The following is a 25,947-nucleotide window of genomic DNA, read 5'->3' as shown; positions in this document are numbered from 1 at the left end:
CTGGCATCAACAAAATGCTCAAGAAAGGTGAAGTCAAAACCTACAACAGGTTTAGGGAACTTCAGATATTTGATGCTGACAAGAGTATTCAGGGAAGGCATTTCACTGGTCACCCTGTTCCTGCAGTCTCCCCCAGGTTTCCAGATCCAGGACCTTCAGTCCAAGCACAGCCACCCTCGTCTCCTACATCCACTCCAAGGCTGGGATTTGGAGAATTGTTTCATTTCTGAGGCCCTCAAATGAACAGCACTATTTTATGCTGTATTGTTTCTCGCTCCAATATTTCATGAAGTATATTATCCCCAGCCACGCGCACTTCAAAGCCCAGAAATGAATATGTCCCAGTGAAATCCATCTGGCAGAGATTCACGGCGCATCGCTTGGTAGCAGGACATACATTATGCACCGGGAAGTGTTCCAGCTGCTTTCCTATGGCTTTACTACAGGCACAGATGCAACAGGGATGATGTCAGGGATGGGCTGGGCTTGCTTTGTGTAGCTCTGCAACTCCGGCATCAGCTTTTCATCAAGAAGGGGTGAACAAACCCCCCCACTATAGTTAAGCTCAGTAATTCCTCACCCAGATTTCACTTCAAAGCTGAAGCCAAGAGAACTGGCTATTTTTATTGATGTTATCAGAGCATATCCAAGACTGCTGACTCACGTGAGAAGTGCAAACAGGACTTTAAGTTGCTTACCTTGAGCAAACTGCCCTTGCCTCCTCCCTCCTGCACACTCAATAAATACACTATAAAGGACCACGCCACTCCACCCCACCCACCCAAACATCTCTAGAGATGTTTATTCTGCATGGAATTGGTAACAACAAACACTTGTGCCTTCTGCATCCAAACAACTTGAATCCAGCAGGGCTGCAAGCCAAGCATGAACCCCACGGAGATGCTAAAAGCCTCAGCAGCTCTGGGGACATAGAAGAGCCAAGTCCCCCCCACAAAACCACTCAAAGAGCAGAAGCTTCCGAGATCAGAAAGTAAAGGGGTGTTAATTCCAGCCTTGTAAATCCCAGGGGTGCCACAGGGTTTACTGGTAACAACCTCAAACATGGCTTGGAGTGTTGAGGGAGGTCAAAGCAATGTTAATGAAGTTAATTGGTTGTGGTCTCCTATGCCCTGCTGTACATGAGCCTGGCCCTGGCTCAGAGTCCAACACATCTTGTGCATGCAGTCAGCTTTTTCAAAGCATTCTGGGGAAAATAATGCAAAGAAATGTCCATCCTAAGGTAATTAGCATATGTAGGGAGAAAGGTTCTCCTAACGACAACCATTCCTGCAGGCTGTTGTATTAGCTATTTCATTACTTGAAAAATTAAATGGTATTGTGAAAAGAATGACACAAAGCTTGTATTGTGTCACCTATCAATACTTCCTCTATGCACTATTTTAATTAAAGGCCTTTTGAGTTACTGCATGCTTACATTTATAGGTGAACATATAAAAATGATGCTACACTTCAGTCATTTATACATTTTCGTCTGTTGCAAACTCCTGGGAACACTCTGGCCAAAAATTCACGGACTCTGCACACCTATGAAAGGAAACATTTATGCCATTTTAAGTCAACACAGAATCATGGAATGGTGTGAGCTGGAAAAGGTTTTAGAGCTCATCTCATTCCATCTCTGACATGGGCTGGGAAACCTTCCACGAGACCAGGGTGCTCCAAGCCCCATCCAACCTGGCCTGGAACACTTCCAGGAATCCAGCCACAGCTGCTCTGGGCAGCTCCCCACCCTCACAGCCAGGAATTCCTTCCCAATATCCCATCTAACCCTGCCCTCTGGCAGTGGAAAGCCATTCCCCCTTGTCCTGTCCCTCCTTTCGTTATCCTCAATCCCTCTGCAGCTCTCCTGGAGCCCCTTCAGGCCCTGGCAGGGGCTCTGAGGTTTTCCTGGAGCCTTCTCTTCTCCAGGTGAGCACCCCCAGCTTTCCCAGCCTGGCTCCAGAGCAGAGGGGCTCCAGCCCCCTGACCATACACTTTCATCCTAATATTTTCTATTTTCCTTTTCCATTTTCTATGTTTGAATGAAGATTCTTCTCAAATTAATCCTGAATCCTGACTTTGCTCAATTTTACTACACTAACGTAATTTTATTTCCAACATAAAAAAGCACAATCTCCAAACATGGTTACAAATTAATTCTATTACCTGGGTTCTCCTACATATAAAATCAATTACTATTTCCAAGGGGAAGGCTCAAAGGGTCCTGATAAAATTGACAATAATCATCTGATTATTAGCAGGTTGACAGAAAAAGACTAAAACTTTGGTTACCAATTGGACTTTGTACAGACACTAAACAGGTAAATACTGGTTGATTTTCACACTCTAGATGATCTTTTGCTATATGATCACAGTTTAATACCCATTCAGAAAGAGCAGCCTCAATACGTTCATTTTCAGGGACAGCATTAGCAGCACATGGCAAAAATCCAAAACAAACTGTCCACTGGAAGCATCCAAACCCAGCATAAATAATCTGTGACAGCTAAAGCCTGAAATCATGTGCAGACTTTGCCAAATACCGAATGATTTGGAAAAAACAGGGATCAGTGTCAGCACTGAGGCTGCTAAAGGGGCAATTCTGGAAGCAAAGTTCACTGAGTTTATTATAACATCCCCTAACCTGGCAAAGGACTACAAAAACAGGGAAACTTTCTCCCCATTTCCAATCCTCAGGGTTTGCTTCTCAGGACAGCCTGGATTTATCCATCCCCCAGCACCTCCCAACACACACCGTGCAGGGCAGTAATTCCTGGTATCGATAAACTTATAAAATCTGCTAAAGAAGCTGCCAATCTAAACACACCTCACTGCTTAATCTGAATTTGTGGGCACAAGAGCTCCTGGATGTTTCTCCTGTAGCAGCCGACAGCCTCGTGCTGCTGGTACCCAAAATAACACCTGAGTGACATCAAAACTGACACCAGACCCACACATCTGTGCCAGCTACACACAGGAGGAATAGCCAGCTGCAAGCTCAGCATCTTGGTTATCATTGTACCTTTTCACACGTCATTCCTTTCAGAATCTACAGAACACTTAACCCTCTTCTTTTATCATCTTCCTTTTCCATGCTCACCATGTTTTTCTCTTCCCACTGTTTGCTGATGGGAGAGAAATGTAATTATTGTCACTTAATCACCTACGTGGATCTCTCTCAAAGAACCTCATGTGCAGTAGTGGTTGTACCCAAAACACAGATTTATGCAGATTATTTTCATCCAAAAGAATAAAAGTTCCATCACAGGAAAAGTGAGATTTGGAAGCATCACAGAGATCTTGGAATGGTTTGTTTTGGAAGAGACCTTTAAAGGTCATGCTATATGATCACAGTTTAATACCCATTCAGAAAGAGCAGCCTCAATACGTTCATTTTCAGGGACAGCATTAGCAGCACATGGCAAAAATCCAAAACAAACTGTCCACTGGAAGCATCCAAACCCAGCATAAATAATCTGTGACAGCTAAAGCCTGAAATCATGTGCAGAGTTTGCCAAATACCGAATGATTTGGAAAAAACAGGGATCAGTGTCAGCATTGAGGCTGCTAAAGGGGCAATTCTGGAAGCAAAGTTCACTGAGTTTATTATAACATCCCCTAACCTGGCAAAGGACTACAAAAACAGGGAAACTTTCTCCCCATTTCCAATCCTCAGGGTTTGGTTCTCAGGACAGCCTGGATTTATCCATCCCCCAGCACCTCCCAACACACACCGTGCAGGGCAGTAATTCCTGGTATCGATAAACTTATAAAATCTGCTAAAGAAGCTGCCAATCTAAACACACCTCACTGCTTAATCTGAATTTGAGGGCACAAGAGCTCCTCACAAGAGGATGTTTCTCCTGCAGCAGCCGACAGCCTCGTGCTGCTGGTACCCAAAATAACACCTGAGTGACATCAAAACTGACACCAGACCCACACATCTGTGCCAGCTACACACAGGAGGAATAGCCAGCTGCAAGCTCAGCATCTTGGTTATCATTGTACCTTTTCACACGTCATTCCTTTCAGAATCTACAGAACACTTAACCCTCTTCTTTTATCATCTTCCTTTTCCATGCTCACCATGCTTTTCTCTTCCCACTGCTTGCTGATGGGAGAGAAATGTAATTATTGTCACTTAATCACCTACGTGGATCTCTCTCAAAGAACCTCATGTGCAGTAGTGGTTGTACCCAAAACACAGATTTATGCAGATTATTTTCATCCAAAAGAATAAAAGTTCCATCACAGGAAAAGTGAGATTTGGAATCATTACAGAGATCTTGGAATGGTTTGTTTTGGAAGAGACCTTTAAAGGTCATCTAGTCCAACGCTCCTGCAATGAGCAGGGATGTCTTCAACTTGATTTGTCATCACAATACAAATTTACTTCTTAAAGGATGATAAGCTTGGATGGGGAAAAATACACCCATTAGCACCCCAGGATTGTCCACATATAGAAGGAAGGTCTTTTGGCTGAATTTCAGAGCAGTTTATTTGGACTGAGGTACCTAAGCAAGATGCCAAAGCAGTGAGACAACTTAAATTAGAACAGAAAATGAAAGCAGAAGTGGAGACACATTCTCAGAAGCTCTGCAGCAACAGAGGACCCTGCTGGACCTGGCACTGAGCCCAAACAAAACCCTGCAGGCACCAACAGTGAAGACACAGAGGCAATGGCAGCAACATCCCAATGAAACATCTGTTTCAGAGGCTTCTTTCCTCTCCCCTTAAAATTTTCCATTTGGTCACAATTCCTTTGAAAGGAAGAAATTCTTCTCCTTTGCTAACCTGCTTTGTATTGCTCAGAGTCCAAGGCAAATGTGAGTGAACATAAAAATCTGGTGCTTTTTCCCTTTCTGCAAACACAAGTGATTTTGAGTTAAACCTCCTCGATGTCCCAGTCCAAGTGAGATTTGTAAACTGGGGTTTGGCTGTTATTATCAAGAGCAATAATGAAAGGACAACCTTGGACAGTGTCAACCATCCTGCCTCAAGCAGAAGGGAATTTTTCTGGAAGTAAAGATGCCTGTACAGCCAGAGATGCCTACTCAGCCTCCGAGGGGGGTTCCCAGAAGATAAAAGAAGCAGTGGCACAGCTCACCCTATGTAAATCGTTCCTAAAGTTGCCCACACTGGAACTAAAATAGGTTGCAAGTATTCTCTAAGTTGTTCCTGAGAGCAACAGCTTCTTCTTTGACCTAAAAAATTTGAGATAATTCATATCACACTGGTTTTCCCTGTGTCTTTCAGTTTTATTCAGCACTTTAAGTAACCCTGTCACCTCCTTGTCTGTTCACTTCTATAGTCACTTATAACACTTGAATTTCAGTTTGGCACCTGGGAGCTCCTTGCTGGGCACCAGAGGGTTTCCTCCTCTCTTTTAGAGATGGGCTGGGCTCCCCCATACTTTAATCTGATATTAAGAACTCCATGAATACATAAAGCACTTCAGTAGATAATAATCCCTTCCAGAGCCTGGAATCAGCTTGTCTTGAGGTTTTGGTATTTCCCTATGATATGACAAGCACTCAGTGGTTCCTCTTCTAGAAACTGGAGGTGGGTGAGGATGTTGCCATCCATTACATTCTTGCTGATGTGGAAATCTCTCAGCTTCTACCAGACCTTTCAGTTGAGACAAAATGGGAAGGAAAAAAAAACCCCAAAAACCTAACAAACAAACAAACCAACCACAAAAACAAACAAACCAAAAAAAACAAAACAAAACAAAATCACCCCCCCAAAAAATTTAAAAAAAAACCCCACTAAAAAAATTACAAGAAAAGCTGTTGTGAAATCAGTTACTCCTAATACGTTACAAACATTTCTGGTGAAGGAGGAACTGAATTAGGATGTGAATAAGAGCACAATCACTTATTCTTTCCCTGGAGGTCAAAGCACTTTGTGTGCAGGGAATGAGTCAGCATCCAAGGAACTGACCTGGGCTATGCAGTGAATGAACCTCCTGCCTGCATGACTCCTGCCTCACTGGCTGCAGATGCTACCAAAGGCACAGATACACCATCTGTGGTGCCAAAGAAATGAAAATTAAATAAAGAAACTACAAAGAGGCTTGCTGAGGTCTTGACTGGGACAGCTGCATGGGAGAAGTGACTCCCATCTTCACTTCCACCACAGCATCTCTGCTTGATGCTGGGAAACCCAAATAAGTGGTGCAAAGAAAATCCTGGCCTGGATTGTTCCTCTTTCTTGAGCTTCAGATTTGAGTCACTGAATCTTGACTTCTGGAAGCACTTCTGTTCTCCCAAACAGAGAGAACAGGATCCTCTAGTTGCTCCCTTGGCTTGTTTTTGTTTTTGGTTTTTTTGTTTTTTTTTTTGCCAGAATCCAACAAAATAGTAATATAAAAAATAAAATTTAGAGAAACAAAAGGAATTGCTGGATCCTCTCTCAGACTGCACTTGTTTAACTTACTTTGCTGCTCCTATATTCCCTATATGGCTAAGGAGAGCACAATCACTTATTCTTTCCCTGGAGGTCAAAGCACTTTGTGTGCAGGGAATGAGTCAGCATCCAAGGAACTGACCTGGGCTATGCAGTGAATGAACCTCCTGCCTGCATGACTCCTGCCTCACTGGCTGCAGATGCTACCAAAGGCACAGATACACCATCTGTGGTGCCAAAGAAATGAAAATTAAATAAAGAAACTACAAAGAGGCTTGCTGAGGTCTTGACTGGGACAGCTGCATGGGAGAAGTGACTCCCATCTTCACTTCCACCACAGCATCTCTGCTTGATGCTGGGAAACCCAAATAAGTGGTGCAAAGAAAATCCTGGCCTGGATTGTTCCTCTTTCTTGAGCTTCAGATTTGAGTCACTGAATCTTGACTTCTGGAAGCACTTCTGTTCTCCCAAAACACACCCCTACAAAGAGAACAGGATCCTCTATTTGCTCCCTTGGCTTGTTTTTGTTTTTGGTTTTTTTGTTTTTTTTTTGCCAGAATCCAACAAAATAGTAATATAAAAAATAAAATTTAGAGAAACAAAAGGAATTGCTGGATCCTCTCTCAGACTGCACTTGTTTAACTTACTTTGCTGCTCCTATATTCCCTATATGGCTAAGGAGAACTGTCAGTGAATGGCAAGGATTGGCAAAAAGGCAGAAACTAAGGAAGAGCCTGGTGTATCCTGAGTGTTTTGAGTCCTGCAGGGAAACAAATCCTTGCTGCATTTTGTTTTCTTGCTTCTAATGAAGTAGTCAGTGGTGGGACAATTCTGTTCCAAACACCAAGAAAAATCTGTCCTTTATAAACTGATAGAATTACATTTACAGCCCCTTCAGGTTTTCCTGGATTAACTCCAGGCTCCAGCATCATCTTCAGATAGAGCATCCCCCACCAACACAGCAATTCTGTTCACGTGAACAGCCAAAATATCACATTTTCAACTTGACTGGTTGGATTTGCTCTTCACAGGTGGACACAGAGCAGTTCAGGCTCTGGAAATCTGACTGGAAACAAAGTGGTAGAGGTGATATCCCAAAACCACAGATCCCTGTCAAATCCCACACTGCTGCAGGCACAGAGCAGAGCCAGGGAGCACAGACAGCTGCAGAAACTGTAAATGGACTCAGAATCTCCCTTTTAGCTCTACAACTGTGTGCCCAGCTATTTATATTTTAGTTTGCAGCTAAAATTTCACATACAGAGCCTGAAAACCCGCAGCCTTGACAATAAAAACATTTTTGAAGCTGATAGAAATGATGGATATGAAGTGTAAGCAACATTGCCAAGGACTAAACGAATTCACGCTGAGGAGCATCTCTCAGCCCCAAAATAGCTGCAGAAAATACCTTTGGAGAGCTCAGGAATTACACCAGCATTAAGGACAAGGTGCTTCTAGCCTAGAGGAGCTCAAGAGCTTCAGAGAACAAAACCTGGGTAAATCAAGGGATCCTGCTCCTCTTAATGCACTGCTGAAGGTGGTGGGAGCAGGCTGAGGACTGGCGTGCTGAAAAGGAAGTTTGCTGAAGGATGTGGAGCCACTCCAGGACCACTTCCAGCTCCAACAAGCACCACACTTGAGATAACAGCTGAGAAAAAGGCAGGAGGATTTACAGAAGCACCAGGAATTGCACAAATACATTGTGCTGGCACCTAAATGCATCGATCCAAAGATAACAGAAATAAAGGGCAGCTCATTTTAAAAAAAATATTTTTATATGTTATCACCAAGAAGTTATTTCTCACCTTTATGATGAAATGGCAGAGTATTTTGAATATTGCCATATAAATATATATAAATCTAGATCAACTATCAATAAACTGATAAATATCAGTATATAGATCCGTGCTAAAGGATTTTGTTGGGTTAAAGAATTATGTCCTCCCACAGATCCTCAGCATGGATCCTTCCTCAACATTCCCTATCCTTGGGAAACTCAACCCACTTCCAGCACAAGCCAAGACAAACACGGACACCTCTCAGCCTTGCTTATTGTGGAGTCCACAGCCACAGGAAAATAAACATTAAATCACTGTGGAAGTGACGAGACCTACGCTGTATTTCCCCAAAAATATAAAATTAGGGACAATTTACATAATTGAATGTCACTATGTTATTTTTGAGTACTTGGTCAAATAATTATAATTTCAGATGTTTTTCCTGTAGTCTTAGGAGCTTTGAAGTTGTTACGGAGAAGATAATTCAGCTTAGGAGCAAAGTAAAATTTAAGTGCAATAGCACCAGGAGAAGATGTAATAATGTGGTTACTGATGTTCTCCCTTTCCTCATTTTATGAAGGATTATGGAACATGACTGATAGTGAGGAAGGGATGGTTTTAAAGCCTTCTCACAGAAAACTCTTTTTGGCAAACAGTCCATTTCAAATTAAATTTTCCAGTGTCCCTTGCACAATTTTATTGCATTTCACAAGAATTATTACCTGCGACCCACCAACACAAACCCAGAAGAGCTTTTTCTTCTGCCAAGAAGATTCCAGCTTTCCTCCTGATAGGACATTTACTGCTCAAGATCAAAATGAACCATACAAATTAACTCTGGCTGGGCAGCAGATAAGTCCCATGTTTTCCCATTTTCTGTAGAACATACCTGTTAATGAATGAGAGTTTAAAAAGACAACTCTCCAATGTTTCAGCTCAGTCTCCTACTTCTTCAGTGACACTACAGTCCAGCTTTTCTCAAGCATCTGAACAGGAATAAAGTTATTTTTGGGAGTCCATAATCTTACAGTGCCATGTGCCTCTGCAGCTGCTGGTTTTTTCTGCTACAAGGCAGAATTTTCCCAACAAAATAACCAAAGCTTCCACTTCTTTTAAATCCTCCTTAAACAAAGGCAATCCTCAGCTAACTTCACCCTTCAGCTGCCTGTCGTCCTTGCACCTCCTTCCCGTTTTCCATGGGAGATGAAATCATTTCCCCACAGAGAATCATCTTCTCTGCATCCAGTGAAGGTCAGCCCTCAGCAGCAGGAGCTGCAGTGTCCTCAGGAAATCAAGAGGCTGCTCCTGCCTGGATTTAGTTTCATATTAAGTAAGAGGTGATGCCATTTGTTATCTGTCTCCTCTCCATGTTCAGTGTCTCAAGCAGCTTAGTGATATTTAATAATCTAAAGATTTTATCAGAATAATATAAATAACTTCTAAATAATTGATATATTTCAGGGATTTGATCTCTGCAGCCAGACCATACAGGTACCTTCCACTCCTTTAAACCAAGCAGCTCAAAATCCTCCAAAATTAGTTTATTTTCAATGTAAAACTAGAAAACCCTGTAGCACCAACATGAAAGCATCCTGGTCCATGCAGGAGCAAGATTCTATTATCCAGAGACTGATTTAAGGCTCATAGTAACCTATAGATTCTCTGCACAGCACATGCAGCACAAGGAATAGATCTTAGAGCACTAAGAATTGTGCTGTCAAAGATCAAAGGGAAAATAATATTAAAACTGTATTGCCAGATCTGGCTTAGTTACCTTACAAAGGAAAAAAAAAAAAAAAACCAAACCAAAAAAGCCCCAAAACCAAAACAAACACCAAACAGGATGAGTCATACTTTAAACAAGACTTTCAGCAACTAGTTCACAGAAAAAAAAATAGTCTTTTTCCTCTAAAGGCCATGTTTATAAAAATATTCAGCCCACAGATGATGATAATTTACAAGCAAGAGCAGGAATAGGATGCTGGATTTAAATGAACCACAAACCAATATATTCTATCTGAAAATCAAACTGTCAGGCAAATGCCACAACACAAGAGTGGCTTTTAAACTTGAAAAAGAGTGTTCTGAAAGCATCAGGACTTGAAACCAAAAACAAAAGCTGCCTCACAATGCAAGAAGTACCAAAAAAATCTCTTGAATTAGAGCTGACAGCTCCACTAAAAATAGTTCTTGGCAGCTACCTGAAACACAGGCTTTGTAGTTCTTTGAAAACATTGATATCAGACAGAGAAGGAAAAAAAAAAAAAAGAAAAGAAAGCAGGAGTTAATTAAGTATTTAATGGAAGTAGTTCCCTTGTCCCAAGTCCCTCTCCTGGAGCCCCTTCAGGCCTGGCAGGGCTCTGAGGTGTCCCTGGAGCCTTCTCCTGCCCAGGTGAGCCCCCCCAGCTCTCCCAGCCTGGCTCCAGAGCAGAGGGGCTCCATGGCCCCCTCTGGACTGGCTCCAGCACTTCCACATCCTCCTGCTGCTGTTGGAGGCAGCTCTGCAGGTGGGGAGAGAGCAGAACTTGAAGCCCTGGACAAGCAAAATCCAGCTCCTCGTTAAGGTTCTCACATTATTGCTTTTCCTCATGGATCAGACACACTGAGTGAAGGCTGTAGAAATTCAGAGGTGTTTGATGACCAGCGTCAGGGAAGCAATACATCCATTAGGAATGCCATAATTCAGCTTTTTAAAATGAAATAAACAGTAAATTATCAGGGATCTCCATCAGATGCTCTGACCCAGCATTTTGCTGTAATAAACATGTGGTTTATGGTGCCTCTGGGTTATTTAAAGCTGTTTCTGGGGGTTTCCACACATTGTGCTATAGGATTAGGAGGAAAGCACCCCTGATTTCCAAACCTCATAAACAGGTACACCCCTACAGCCACCCAGCACAAAGGAGGACAGACAGAACCCACAAACAAGGATTAAGATGACACTGGGGAACAAAGACACAGATTCTGCATTTCATTTGAATCTTCCCTTTTTGGGGCAAAAGCTGGAACAACATTGCAGCTGAGACCAGGATGCACTTGGGTAGAAGCTTCCACCTTTCCCAGCAACAAGCTACAGCTCCACACAAACTTGGGGAGCAGATAAATGTGGCTGTAGAGAAAATAAAATTCAAAAGCACATTCTGGAAAATAAAATTATTCTATAAATCACTGTATATATCCAATAAGATAGCAATTAAGTCAATTGAGATAACAGTCTGTATCTCATTATATTCTCTGGGAAAAAAACCCCATCTCATCTGGAAGCTGAATGTCTGGTTTCTTGAGAGACCAAGCAGCAAAAATCAAAATATTCACCGGACTGGCAGAGGAATGATTTCAATGCTTCACTGAGCACAAGTTAAACCTGAGCATATTCAAATTAGCACAATAAATTTGCTTTTTATCAGTACTTTCATGTGTCCTCACTTGTCTTTAGGACTATTTTCCCATCCGGAGCATGATGTGGGGGGTGAGCCTTCCAATTTTTTTCCTTTGGCAAGCATGATTTTTCATTAGGATAGAGCACTGCTACGAAAAAGAAATTCTGATCTGGTCCAGCCTGAAAAAGGAGAAAGATTACAACAAAGGGAAAACAAACAGCCCCAGAGCACAGAGAGAGGTCAGGCATCCTCAGATGGCTGAAGAAATTGGATGACAGATTGCAGCAGCCCAGTATTAAACATCTCCAAGATAATTCCCCATCCCAAGCAGAACCATCACAGGAGAAAGAGAAGCTCCCCTAAGCCAGGCCTGCCAGACTGTTTCTCTGACATCTGTCCCTGCATTTTCCGCCGGCCGCTCCCAAAGCGGCTCCGGTGAAGGATTTTCCCTAATTGCAGGCGGCGGATAATCACCCTTTATCCTGAAACAGGGTGCCCAGTGCAATGTGAAAACATCTCCTTTCCAGCTCCTATGCTCATTTCCTACAAAACCCGTTCTAAATCGAAAGCCTCCCATGGGATACCTTGGCTTTGAACATGTCTGAGGTGATTCCATAATTATTGAAGGAGTGAAAGCTTTGGTTGCTGGGTTATTCCCAGAGAAAGTTATCGGGCCCTCTCACGTTTTACTTTCCACCGCTTGCCAACCTGTCCATCCCAATTTTTCTCTCTCATGTTCGAGTGAAAGCAGAGGCACCTCCTTCCCACAAAACAGAGAGCTCCCTATCTTAGTGCAGAAAGCCATTGATTACACCTGACACAGGAGGTGAGATACAAACATCCCTCCAAAAACTGCAGCACACTTGGCTTTTAAGCCTCTTCCTTAATAAAAAAAAACATTAAGTGCATTTTCAATTCTTTCTGTGCCATCAGTACAGAAAAAGACGATTCTGCAGTGAGCAAAGTCACAGTGAAGAATTGGTTATAAACACAATACTTACTTTTCTAGAAGCTCTTTAAAAATTATTATGAGCAGCCAAATAGCTTCCACAAGCTATTGTGGAATTATTAATTCCTAAACCTCATGTTATTAATTCCTAAACCTGGCATCCCCACCCCTGGGAGGGGACAGGACACAGCCAAGGTCAGCCGTGCATTATCTGGAGAAACTGAAACGCGATGCTGATCCTGGTGGAACAGGCTCAGGTGACACAAGTGGCTTCATTTCCACCTTTTATTTATATGAAGGACAACTGAGATGGGAATGACAGGCCCTCCAGATCTCAGTGGTTTTCCACAAGCACATCTTCACATAGAAAATAGATGGATTTCTCCAATACGTTTAGGAGACTCCAACGTTGATCCCAAAAGAGAACCCATACTTTCTGCCACACTAAAATACAATGTTATATCACAAACCTCTCCCTGAAGTTCACAAGCACCTTCCAAAGTCCTGCCTAAAAATACTACACCATTTACTTTTCTCAAGCTAGTAAATCTTTAATTCATATTCACCGCACTGCAAATATTTCAGGTGAAGCATTTCCAGTCCTGTGCATGTGTCTTATCTTTTCTGTACTCAAAAGGATTCATTTGAAAACATTCATTTCCCAAACTACCAACACACCTCAAAGTTCCCCAGGAATCATTTTATGCAAAGCAGAAGTTTGGGGAGGGGGCCAGCAAATCCTTTTAACCGAACGCTTTCAGATTACGACAAATTATTCCACTGGCACAAAGCCAGCACAACTCTCCACAGCAGAAAAAGAGGTCGGGCAAATCCAATAACGAGTATTTAAAAAGACAAGTCAACAAAATTAGTTCAATTTTCTCGCTGGAGGCAAAGCAAGGTCATTATGGAATAGGGAGGGGTGGGGGGGTGAAAAGGAGATTCAGCAATAAAATAATAAAAAAACCCCAGAATATTCAACCTATTGGGTTTTGGGATTACTTCCACTCCATTTCACCGGCAGAATTAGAAACATTAGGACAGCAGGCTGAGGTGCCTGGGGCCATGACACCCAGCAATCCATCCCAGCAGTGTCTGGAGCAGATGCCACCTCTCAGCTCTCATCAGCCACGGAAGACACAGCGCGGGTCCGACATGCCTGAAGCTCCCGGGGTTAGCTGCTGGCATGAGCTCGGTGGGAAGAATGTGCAGGTGTGTCACCCCTGTAAATGTCAAAGTACACTAAGGAAAAGTTCAAAGTGCCCTAAAAAGGAATTTATGCCACAGGGATCTCAGCAGAAAGGTTTGGAGGACTTGTCTTGGTTTGTCAGATGAATGCCAGGTTATTGCTCATTGTTCAGACGAGACCAAAACAGACCTGATTTCTTTATCATCCCTGATTATTTTCACAGTGTCTGTATTAGTTTGGGGGTTTTTTGAGATATAAAATGATATGAAACATTCTTTCTGTTCAATAGGCCTCATGTATCATCCTATAAAATTCTGTCCCCAGTATACCAAGTCCAGCTATATGGTGAGCACAGGAGTCACAGACCACAAGTCAGACCAGAAACCTGAGATTCAGCTGACTTTTCAGGACAGGAAACTTGTGCTCTACCCTGTGCTATCTTTGATCCTCAGTCACAAGTCCCTTTCTGCAGAAAAACAGCCTAGGATTGTTATCCTTGTCTATACCCTGGCTGCAGGCAGAATGCAAACCAAAGCTTCCCAGATATTTAAGTATATCAATGTGTTTGTGCTGTCAGTGTTTGGGGTCTGACAGACGCAGGTTTTGTTCTACTCCTTCTTATCCTTGCTGACTTTACACCTGAGCCTCAGGGATTTTCCACTTTCCTTGAGCCTCTCCAATGAAATCTATGGCAAAACTCATCAGCAATTTGACTTAAACATGCTTAACCCCTGACATTTAAAGGATGATGAGGTTTGAAGGGTAATTTTTTAATGGATCAGGGATTTTGGTTGTTGCCCTTTCTAAAACATGTTTTTCTGAAACAGAGGTTTGGGGATTTCTAAAATTTTATTTATTTTAATGAAGAGTGAAGGACAAGACCAAGTTCCTTGTCCTCACATTCCATAACCTGCTGGTTTGGGATTCCCCCCACCAAAAGTCACGCCAGGCTCTCCTGCTGCCATGAGGAAAGTACATGCTGCATCTCCATCTTCCAGAGTGCTACCACTGAAGGGATTCACTGATTTATCATCTAACCACTGACATCCCTCCTCGCAAGTCTCCCTTTTCACCTTTATCCCTGTATCACTAAGATCCCAGCCACAGTCCTGAAATCAGCTATGTAGAGGTTTCAGCCTCAGTAGCCTAAAATACAGCAATAGATTTGATGGAATAAAGCTGCTCCCAGTGATTAGAGAATCCCAGAATTGCTTGGGTTGGAAAGGACCTCCAAGATGATCTTGTTCCAACCCCACCATGGGCAGGGACACCATCCGTTACACACCATCCCTTTTTAATTGATCCATCTCTTTTATAATGCAAATTATCAGCAGACATATTTTCAAAACATTTCTTCTCTACTACAGCCACAAATTCATAATTTATATTAAAGGACATAATTTCTACAAAAGCAGTAAAAATAAGTCCTTTGTGGGAAACAAGTGTTCTTGCTGCACTGTTTTGTCAAGTTAATATACTGGCATTCTGGTTTGCATTCAATCTGGCTTTATTAATCATTTTAAAAATCAAATTTTGGGTTAAAAAGCTCCAAACCCTATGGAAGTGTGTGCAAGGAAGAGATTTCCTAGCCTAAATTGTCAAATAATCCAACTCGGTATACTTTTTCCTCCAAACTTCAGTCACATCAGTAGTCCAAGGACAACCTGTTCACCTCTAACACAGACCAGTTGAAACAAACTGTGCTCAAAGACAGTGGTGAAACAGATTTCTTTCAAGAATTAAGGTTTCAGCTTTTTTAGTACCATCCAGATGCTGCTAAATTTGTCTACTTCAGTGCATTGCTTCAGTAATTTGGGCAAACCAGTGAAGCCTTTGCAGGCATTTCCAATTGCAGCTGAATTTGTTCTTCACTGTTTGTTAGATAGGAAAAATCCCAGAAGAGATTGGGCTTTTACTGAGTACATAATTCACTTTTATAATTTACATTAACACTTAGCTAGGGGGATTTGAGCAGGAAAGATCTTCAATCCCTTAAATTCACCACAATATTTACATCCCTGCCTTCCCCAATAATTAATGTTATGGAAATGATGGTTGATCTTTAAGGTAAACATCCCACTAGCAGGATGGGGTGTTAAGTCAGTCTAATAAACACTCTGGAGTGAGTACATGATCTCCTTGTCCTCATGCTTGTCCTTCCTGACTCCTCTAAAAGGCAACAGGAGATGGAACCTTCAGAAAGTCATCAAGACTTCAACAAAACACGTGTGCCTCCCCCTGTACCTGAAAAGCAGAGCACGTCTTGGCCTGACAAAGGAAAGTAAATTGTATCCACATAATTATCGCTCCAGAACGCCTTGAAGAACATATGGTATGGAAATGAAACTGCCTGAAATGGATTAACTCTGCTGTGTGATGAGATCCACAGAAGGGAGCGTGAAAAAAACATCTCAAAATGTATTCAGTGTAGGATCCCACAGCTAGGCACATTCATCATCAGGATAAGGTAATGACACCAGGAAATGAGCTAAGTAAATCCAAGACTGAAGTTTCATTTTCTGAAGTGCATCTGTTTGGCTCATATTCCCCCAAACCTCATCGTTCTGCCATGCCGGGTCTCATCTCAGAAGCAAAAGATGCAAGAACATAAATCAAAACAGCTTCTCCAACGAGCAGCTGTGGCAAACATGCTTTTAATTTGATTTTATAAAAAAATTAACTGCATCCCAGCAGGTCCTTGCCACAGCACTCCATGACATTTCCTTTCAGGTTGCCCTTTACTGCTGGGTTTGGGGGTTTTTGGGTGGTGTCTCTAGGGGAAGTTAAACCAGCTGGTTTTTCAGACGAAAATGAGAAGCACTGGATTGGGCCAGAGAAATTAACAGGGACAGCAAGTTCCTGCAGAGGAGGTCACATCCTCCAACACTCCTTCCCTGTGATCATCTGGTCACTGCTTTCTGTGTTTGGGAATGAGGAAACCCAAAACTGAGGTGGGCTTATCATGGAGACATCCAGCCAACTCAAAACATTTCTAGGGATGGCAAGTATTTTTTACGCTTCTTGTGCCAACAGCACGAGCTGCTGGCCAAAACTCTGGTTGAACCTGTCCATGGTGGGACCCTGACATTGGATCAGGCTGGTAGAAATGGGGTTAACACGTCCAAATGAGTCAAGTGGATGCCCATCACACCAACCACCAGAAATCCTGTCAGGCTGAGACACCTACAAAGCATTTGACATCAAGGTTTAGGGAAATTTCCAAAGGAGGGCATTCATGTTCTCCATACCCAAGGACTGTGCTCACTAATTCAGGTTTAAGGTGAAAAACACAGGCAGATGATTACTGGACCAAGGCCAACCAGATGTTAGGAAGTTTTAGTCCCATGAATTCTGCTGGCAAACATTCACAGGAGCATGAATGAGAGGAAAAACCGACCAAGGCCCAGACACACAGAAGCTTTCAAAATTTACACATGGATACTTTACGAAGTTCAAGTTGAATTTTGAATTGTCTCCACCAAAATTACACAAGTTGATGACTACGTTGTACGTTCCACTTGACTACAAATGCTGATCTGGACTGATTTTGTCCAACTACAGCCTCCTACATCCCCTTCCCCTCTCTCTCAACATCCCGTTGTGTCTCTGAGGTTGCCTTCACTCCACACCACAACCAGAGCAAATGGAAGCACTTTCATAAACCAACACAGAGAATGATTCGATCAGATGAGCATTGAAGACACCAAACTGTCCACTAGGGCATTGAAAATACTAATTAGGAGAAATACACAGCAGAGAAGGTCAGTTAATGAGTTTATGTAGAAATAGGATGAAGTGAGAAGAGATACTTCATCTCCAGTAATATGATGAAGAACTTCAAATGGTTTTTTTTCAGATTCATCTTGAACATAGCCATGTCATGGGCTGGCTTTGCAAGAGGCTAACAAAGGGGAGCTCTCCAAGGGGTGTCCTGGTTTTATTTTGCAAAGAATTCCCCCATAACACAGTGCTTCAATAGGAATTTTGTAAAAGGACAGGAAGAAACTTCCTCCATCTATTAACTCTCCTGCCATCTCTATTCTAGTGCTCCCTGCCATCAGCTGCAAGACCACCTCTAGAAGCAATTTTCCCTCCACTTTTTTCACCCAAAAAGCAAAAAAAAACCAATCCACATCTCAATGACCAACACTTTGAAAAGTCACAAAGACACTTCAGAAAAATCCAACTTAAGATAATTTTTATTCTCCCTCTTTCCAACACCAGCCAGTTTCTGAGACCAACCCTGTATGTCACTGAAGCTCTGAGGCAGCTCAACTCACTCGTTCCATTCCAAGGCAGAAAGTGCTGAACCCCCAGGATCCCCTCTAGGATTGCAGGAATGGACGAGAGGTTTTATTTGCAAGGGCAACAATCTGCTCCTGACCCTTGCCATCCTCCTCCTCCACTCCAGGTCGTGTGGGCGCTGAGGGAACAGGCTGCACTTATTCCAGCACGGCGCTGGAAGCCCTGGCCTGGTGTGGGATCTGCCCACAGCCAGCAGATTCTTTACGCATTTTCTGCATAGGCAGTGCCAGAAATACCGGCCACGCGGGAAAACAGGAAAATATTTTATTCCTGGGCTGGGGAAGAAGCCATCGAGCTAAATGAGGCTTTGTTTTGGGGCAGGAGTGCCCGGTCTCTGCAACAGGGACAATTCAGGAATGCTGATAAGTCTGTTTTCTGTGCATAAATAACCTACGTTCGAGCCCAGGCGCTTTATCTCAGGCATGGATAAAGCCCTCGGTGGCAAGGCCCCAATATTTGTCTACGTGTTTATCAAGGAGGAGCCTTATTACAAAGGCTAATTCTAGTGGAGATTAGATTTCCCGTATGAAGGAAGAGACAATAACATCAGATATTCTTCAAACACCAGTAAATAAGATTAATGAAGTGCTGCTGCCATGGGCTTTCACCTCGACAACGCCTCAAAAAAGCCTCATCCTGGTAGCGCCAAACAAATCTTTCTGTGGGTTTCATCATATTTCAGAGCACAGACATCACCTCGCTTCAGTTGGCCAGCAGCAACTACAAATAGCCTGCAGGAAGCCACCGATTTCCTGAAAAGAGGGTTAACTGAGAATCATAGGAAACTGAGAAAATTAAAGCTGGGTCTAACATCTTGAGTAGGCTGAGGAGGGAAAAAAATACAGCAGCACTGAGCATGTTCAAACACTTGAGTCCATGCAAAATTAAATAAGAGTCTTAAAACTCACAGACCTAACAAAGAATTATCTCCTTCAGTACATCGTACCCAGGGCAGTGACTTTCTCTAGGCAGTTTTCACATACAAGCACCTACAGGCAACCATCTAAAATCTTAATTAGAAATAAACCCAACTCAGCATTGAGATCCAGCGAGTGCATCACAAGTTGCAGTACTTTGCATTTAAGTGCTCTCAGCTAAAGGGCTAGCTGAAAAACTGAACAGAAAACAGAACTCTGCAATCAGTGAAGCTTCACACACTCAACAGTTGTGCTGACTCATCAGACACAGGCAAAAAATCAACTCAGGGCTCTGCAGGAAACAATCTGAAATAAAAATGTCAATTTGATGACTTTACCAAAAAAAAGTAGGAAGCTTGGTTTTAAAACATCCCAAACCGTGACAAAATGTTGCACAACATAAAGGAGGGAAAGCACAGACTGACACGCAGACAGCAGGTGAAAAAAATTAGAAAAACTGCTGAAGTGTAAGTATTGTAGCAGCCTTCCAAAACCCCAGGGATTGCAGGAGATAGAGGCAGGACAAGGAGGTGATATGAAAACCATAACCCCATCTGTGTGCTGCAGACACTGTCACACACATGGAATAATCACAAGGACAGGAATGTGTACATGAAATGGAAGCAAAAGAGGAATCAGAACAATCTGGTATTTACAATGTCACTGTATAAATTAAAAATTGAGGGGAGTAAATCCCTCTTAAAAAAAAATAGTTAAGGCTCCCTTTCCAGGCACTTATGCCAGCCAGCACAACAGCTTCCCTCTGATCTGAGAAAGACAGTTTTGATCTGCCAGGACATTGCAGCAAAAGTCATTGTTTTATATTATTTTGTTGCTCTTCTCTTGCACCGCAAGAGATCCTCACTGCATTTTTAATCTGTACTCTGAGGCTCTTCCCCATGTACAACTCTAGATAGCTATCAAGAGGCTCGGGATGCTGATCTCCAGTTCCAACCTATTCAGGAATGAAAAAAATAAAAACAAACCACCACTTTTCATTATATTCCAAGAGTCTCCTGCCATACATTTGAAAGAAACATCCTCTAAAAATGTATACATCCCTTTCATATTCTCTGCAGCTTTTCTCTCCCTTACAAGACACCTACAAATGAGGAATATCCCACAGCCAAGGCTGTGGGTGTTCCAAAACTTACATCTCCTTGGTAGACCCTACAGATCCACCTCAAACAGTTAAAGTGTTCACAACTTCACAAGAGACCTGGGACTGTAATGGGGGCACATAGATGATATAATAAAAAGGTAGAAAAAGCCTAAAAAATGCTATTTAACACTGTAAGTAATTTATAAAATAATATTAGAAATCCTACAAAACATTTGGAAATGTTCAAGCCCTTTAATTGGAAAAAAAAATCCTTAAAAATAAGAGTAGAACTCATTAGGATGTTCTCACATCAAACCACCAGAAACATCCTGCAGGCTCTCCTAGGTCCTGGTGGCACAATCCTAAACTTGGTGGAGCTGTTAAGCTTTTGCTCCAAAGGAAAAAAAAAAGTTAGTCTTTCAAAGATTTAGAGCTATGTTGGTTGGACCAAAAACAAGGGAGAAGCATACATATAGTCAGTTTTACAGGAGAATGAAGGAGAGGAGGGCAGAAGTCTCTGCTGCACCACAGCCCTGAGCAAAGAGTACCTCTACCTATGCCCTCAGGAAAAATAAAAATAAAAATTTCCTTCCTTGCTGAAGAATTTCCTAACTGCCACACTAAACCCCTACGTATCAGCTCTACTTGAGAAACCAGAAGTGAACAAACTGTTCTGGTTGTGTCATTGACCTCAAAGGGCCTTTCCCAGCCCATCCTTGGTTGGGCAGGACCCTCTGGACAGGCACATGCCCAAAGCAGCACCAAGAAACCCTTCTTACCCTCAGCATGAATTCAGCAAATTTATCACCAATTCCCTTGAGATTTGGGAGCATCTCACCACCTTCTGTACACGGAGAGATCCCAGGACCAGAAAAACAGCCCCTGCTCCAGGAAGATCCTGGTTCAGCTCCAGTCTGGAAGCGCGGGCTGCTCCTTTGATGCCCTGCCAGTGGTGGCCTCCAGTGAGGAAGCCCAGGGTGAGTCAGCCACCGGCAGAAGGAACTTGCCAATCTGGATTGAAGCATTCAGATGAAGCTCTGGGGTTTTTCTCCCTGCTCTGCCATCTCCCTTTGTGCACTGCAATTCCCGGTAATTGCACGCGGCCAGGCAGGCAATCCGGCAAAGGGGAAGCAAATATACCCAGCAGACATGGGCAGGGTCTGCCAAACGTGGCTTTGCCCTAAAAACTGAGGCAAGAGGGTGTTAAGGGACTGAGGGGATCATTTGGGAAGAGCACCATAAAAGCTTTTCTGGTTTTCACTGACTTGCACGAATTCCAGTTGGCATTGGGGTTTACTGCTTTCCACACCTGCAGAGCTCCGAGCCCAGAGCTTGTACCGTGTCTGCACCATATCTTAAATACTGTGTCCTCTAACCTGAGTTAACTTATACATAAATCCATGGAAAAAACCTTTTATACCCATAAGACGCCTCCAAGAAAAAGCCCTAGTGGCCCCTCCAACAAGGCATAAAACATGTACAAAACTGATCCACGTTACATGTACAAAGATGCAGGTAGTCTTTTTATGAAAATATAACATTCTGAGCATTAAAGACTTAAAATTAATTCCTTTTTCCCACAAAATCTATTTTAATCAACAATAGGGCAAGCTATTTCTTTGCTTCATTCACTATCACAACCTACTGCAAGCCAAAAGCATATTAAAGAATAAAAGCAGTAGCAACATCTCTGTCTTTTCAGCTCGATTTGGCAATTCTGGCAATAAAACTCTTAATTCAACATGTTCTTTACTTAAAATTGAAACTGCAGGACATCTGCTGTAGCTGCTGAGCTTGCTGTGTGCCAGAGCATTTCAAGTCTTACTCTGTGCCTCTTTAACGTTGGGGTTTGGTTTTTTTTATCTCTCCAGCCCAACCTCTAATTTAAAGGAAACTGTGCTGGATGCTCTAATTGACCCCGTTCTCTTCCTTCCCCAGTTTGTCTCTATAATTAGCCCTTCCCAGCGAAGGGAATCAGCAACAAGACCTTTCTGAGCCCCACCCTGCAGACCACAGCGACTGCCTCGTATTGTTTTTGCCTGAAAATCAACAGCTTCAGGACAACAAAAGGTTTAAAAATTGAAGAAGAAAAAAAAAAGGCAAGATCAAATGTGTATTAATAATTTTTCAGCACATCATGGTGAGTAAAGCAGGTAACCCAAAATTTCACCTGCAACACTAATCTCTCAGCAGTACTTTGTAACGTGAGCAAAATACTTGTTTTCTTCAAAATAACACACAGTTGCACAGCTGCCCACCCCAAATTCACACACCCAAGACTTCCCCTGTGGATCCCAGCACATGCACCAAACACAGAGGATTCCAATCTCTGCTACGGCCCCAGAAGGCCCCACACCTTTTTTCTTGAGGAATTAAAAGGCATGTTGAGAATGAGGAAAGGAAATGCATTAAAAAAATACTCTTATCAGCGAGCAAATGCCACCACAGAAATCTTACTTCCCTCTACAATAGGTGATTCCTACCAGGTGACCGGAGCTGGGCATATTTTTAGGTATTAAGGGAATAAAAAGAAAGCAAATAAAAAAACCCACCACACCAGTAGCAACCAAAAAAAAGCCCCTAAAGCCAAAACAACCCCCCAAAACCCAGTTCAGGACCAGATTTCAGAGGTGCTGAGCACCAGAAAGTGCAGGATGAAGCAGAAGACACCAGCAACACCAGCAGAAACACACTGGGATGGTCTCACATTTAATATGGCTAACCCAGGTCCTCAGTGCCACCACAGCACCTTCTGTCTCAGTCTTCCCTAAAGGATCCCAGCTAGCACAATCCAAAATAAACCAGAGGAATTTTCTGGTTAGTTTTGAGCTTTGTTTTCCTCCATGTTGCCCCCCCATCCCCAAGGTGCCAAGGTTGCAATGGGCTGCTCCTGAAGAAGATGCCCACCAGGACAAGCATCTCAAAGTCTCCTGGTGTGCACCAGGTTCCTAAATCACTATTTTCTGCTCAATTCTCCCATATGACTTCTCAGCTTTACAATCATTTTGCACCCACATTACATGGGGCTGCATTACATTAGAAACCAAACAGGTTGAATTTTTTTATGATTTTGGTGATTAATTTCCCAGACTGACATTCTCTTCAAATCCATCAACGTCATTAGCTAGGAATTATCCCAGCAGTCCAGAGTTCCAGCCTCTCAAAGCACACCAAACACACATACCTGTGTAACAATCTGGAATTTCAACATTTAGACATTTAGAAAATTAAACTGCAGCTGGCAGGAGTCTCGCTAATAACGGCAGCACCTGAACCTGTAATGATCCTTCACCTAAGGAAAATTGTTCAAGTTTTTTGAATACCTGCCCCCTCGCAGCCCCTGAAGAGCATACCTGAAAAGAAAGTATGTAGATTAATGCTCCCAAAACAGAAAAGAAAGTTGATCCAGTCCTACAAGAGGAAAAAAAACCCAACACTTTCTCGGTGCAGAGGACAGTCTGTACTCAGGGAAAAAAAACCTTCAAAATACACAGAAAAACTGCACCCACACCATTGTGCATCCATGTCTCCAGGTTTTAATTTCCAATTATTTTTCTGGGATATTCTCTCAAGGATTCCACTTTTATTAAAAATAGACTCAACACAAGACAGAAGATCACAATGTCCCCACCGCAGTCTGAACCGTGAATATGAGACTTGAGCTACTTTCAGACTGAGTTTTCAAATTACTTTTTTCTGCAACTGAAAGTTTCATGTAGGGCCACTCCTTAGACTGCAACAACTGCATTAAACATCTCATTTCATTTTTGCTCCTCAGGTTTCACATCTTCCCCGACAAAACAAAAATGAAAGCAGCCTTCAAGCAGCTGAGCTGAAAAGGAAAAAAACAGGAGGAAACCCCTAATGTTGCTAAATCCAAGCAGCAATCCCTGGGTGAGATTCACACCTTCCTTCTGTGGGAACAGGAAAATACTCAAGCAGGGATTTTTTTCCCTTGTTTCAGCAAAGACTTCTAGGTAAGAGAATGAATCCTCAATCCCTCAGAAATGGACCTTTGTGCTCATTTTTTCTCCTTACCCCTTTTGCTGGAAGTGCTCTTTAGTTTTTTAATATATTTTTCTCATCATATTTATTGTATTGTTCACCCCAGGTGAACAGCAACGGCTCTAGAGGGGTATTTCAATCACAAAAATTAAGAAACACAGAATAGGACAGCTGAACTCAGAAACAAAACATTGGAAGGCAGCAGCTCCCACCTGGAATTACAAAGAGATTGGAGCCTGCAACAACGCACAAGTCCATGTATTTTCCACAAAACTGGTGGGACAAGGAACAGACAACAGCTGCCAAGTCATCTTTCTTGGAAAGTTATTTCTTAAAGATACAAGAAGAAGAAATACTGCTGCTAATGTTTATCAACGCTAATAAACTCCTTAATCAAATCCCTGTGGATTGCAGAGAGATCAGAGATGCATTTGGATCAGGGAATTACATTTTGGAACAAGTGCCCTGACAAGCCATGGTGCACTTGGCAACCCCTGGAGTCAGGCGAGGTTAAGCAGCGAGCAACAAAGGATTTGTGGACTCAGACAGACCCCTCCGTTGCTTTTGGTAAAGTTCATTCTCTTCATAGCAAGGAAAACGCTTAAGATTCCTCATTATCTGCTGCAGGCACCTCAAACCTGACCTCTGCTCTGCATTGTCCTCCTATCTCCTCGCCTACCTGGCGGGCAGGGTGAAGTGCCTCCGGGTGAGATTATCGGCGGCGATGGGCGCCCGGCTCTCCCGCGGGGAAGGGAGCCCGGCTCTCCCGCGGGGAAGGGCGCCCGGCTCTCCCGCGGGGAAGGGCGCCCGGCTCTCCCGCGGGGAAGGGCCTGCCCGTGCCGAGTGTTGGTGCCCGGGAAGGAGGGAGGAGGCAGAGTGCCCTCCTTGCCCAGCCAGACGTGTCACCACGCTCCACAAACGTGGGGTCCGAATCCCAAGGGAGGCGCCTGGGCCCTCCGCATCCCTTGGCAGCGGGGTTGGATCTTTATTTTTGGATGAAAAGAAGGAAAAGAAACAGTGGCTCTGCTTTTAAACATCTCTCCAAATGCCTTTGTTGAGCTGGAGTGGTTCAGCCATCCTTGCCACCACCAGCAGCTACAAATTCCACACAATTATGCCTCATTTGTGAAGCATCCGGTGAATTAAGGTGAATTAATCGGCTCTTCTGCACCCAAAGAAACCTCCAGAAAGGTTATTTACCCCCAGAACTTCCCTCTTCCAAAAAACTCATTTATTTCAAAAAATCATTACAAATTGCTCAGCATTGTTTTAATTAAGCACAACATTTCTAACGATCCACTGCGGTCCAGCTTTTTTTTTTTTTGCCTAATGGGACCACATTCCTTAACAATTAAATCATTTACTAATTCCTCCCCAGGGAGGTTGTCCTGTGCACCCAACAAGCACAAACCAACCTAACAGTTTATAGACAAGTGCCATAAAAGTTTAAATGGCAACATTTAGGAGAATTTTTATTTTGGTCTATGTATTTACGTGAAGTATGAAAAGACAGTACAGTTACGGAAGTCTACTAAAGTAAATATTTTCAGTTAACTTGTTTTAAGTTCATCCCTCAAAACCAACCACGTAGATGCTGAATACAATAAAAGAATTCTTGGCGGTCTATCAAAAACGTTCATAGTCTGAGCTGGTTTTAAAGCTCAGGTTTTCCAAAGATGGATCCATCTGGATTAAACACTCCTCTTCCATCAATGCTCAGCCATGATACAGCATATCCAGAACCTTTTTAAAGGTCATGCTTTGCAAGAAAGAGAAGACAGTTCAAAGCATTTTGATTAAAAAACAGCACAGAAGCTGTCAGATTATCTGTGCATGATGGAGAAAAGCCAAGACCTGGAACAGGCATCCAAAGAGTAACTCTAGGATTCAAGGTCATCTGGGTGATGCCACAAG

General features: G+C 42.8%; 1 protein-coding gene across 4 annotated transcripts in view; it reads right to left on the bottom strand.

The window, feature by feature from the left end:
- Positions 1–25,947, bottom strand: part of MYO9A (myosin IXA) — a 174,507-nt gene that overhangs the window by 142,695 nt on the left and 5,865 nt on the right. The gene's annotated exons all lie outside the window — the stretch shown is intronic.

This window comes from Passer montanus, unplaced genomic scaffold (genome assembly GCF_014805655.1).
Source record: "Passer montanus isolate IOZ18808 unplaced genomic scaffold, ASM1480565v1 scaffold5, whole genome shotgun sequence".
Classification (NCBI taxonomy): domain Eukaryota; kingdom Metazoa; phylum Chordata; class Aves; order Passeriformes; family Passeridae; genus Passer; species Passer montanus.
This window is presented reverse-complemented; position numbering and strand designations above follow the sequence as displayed.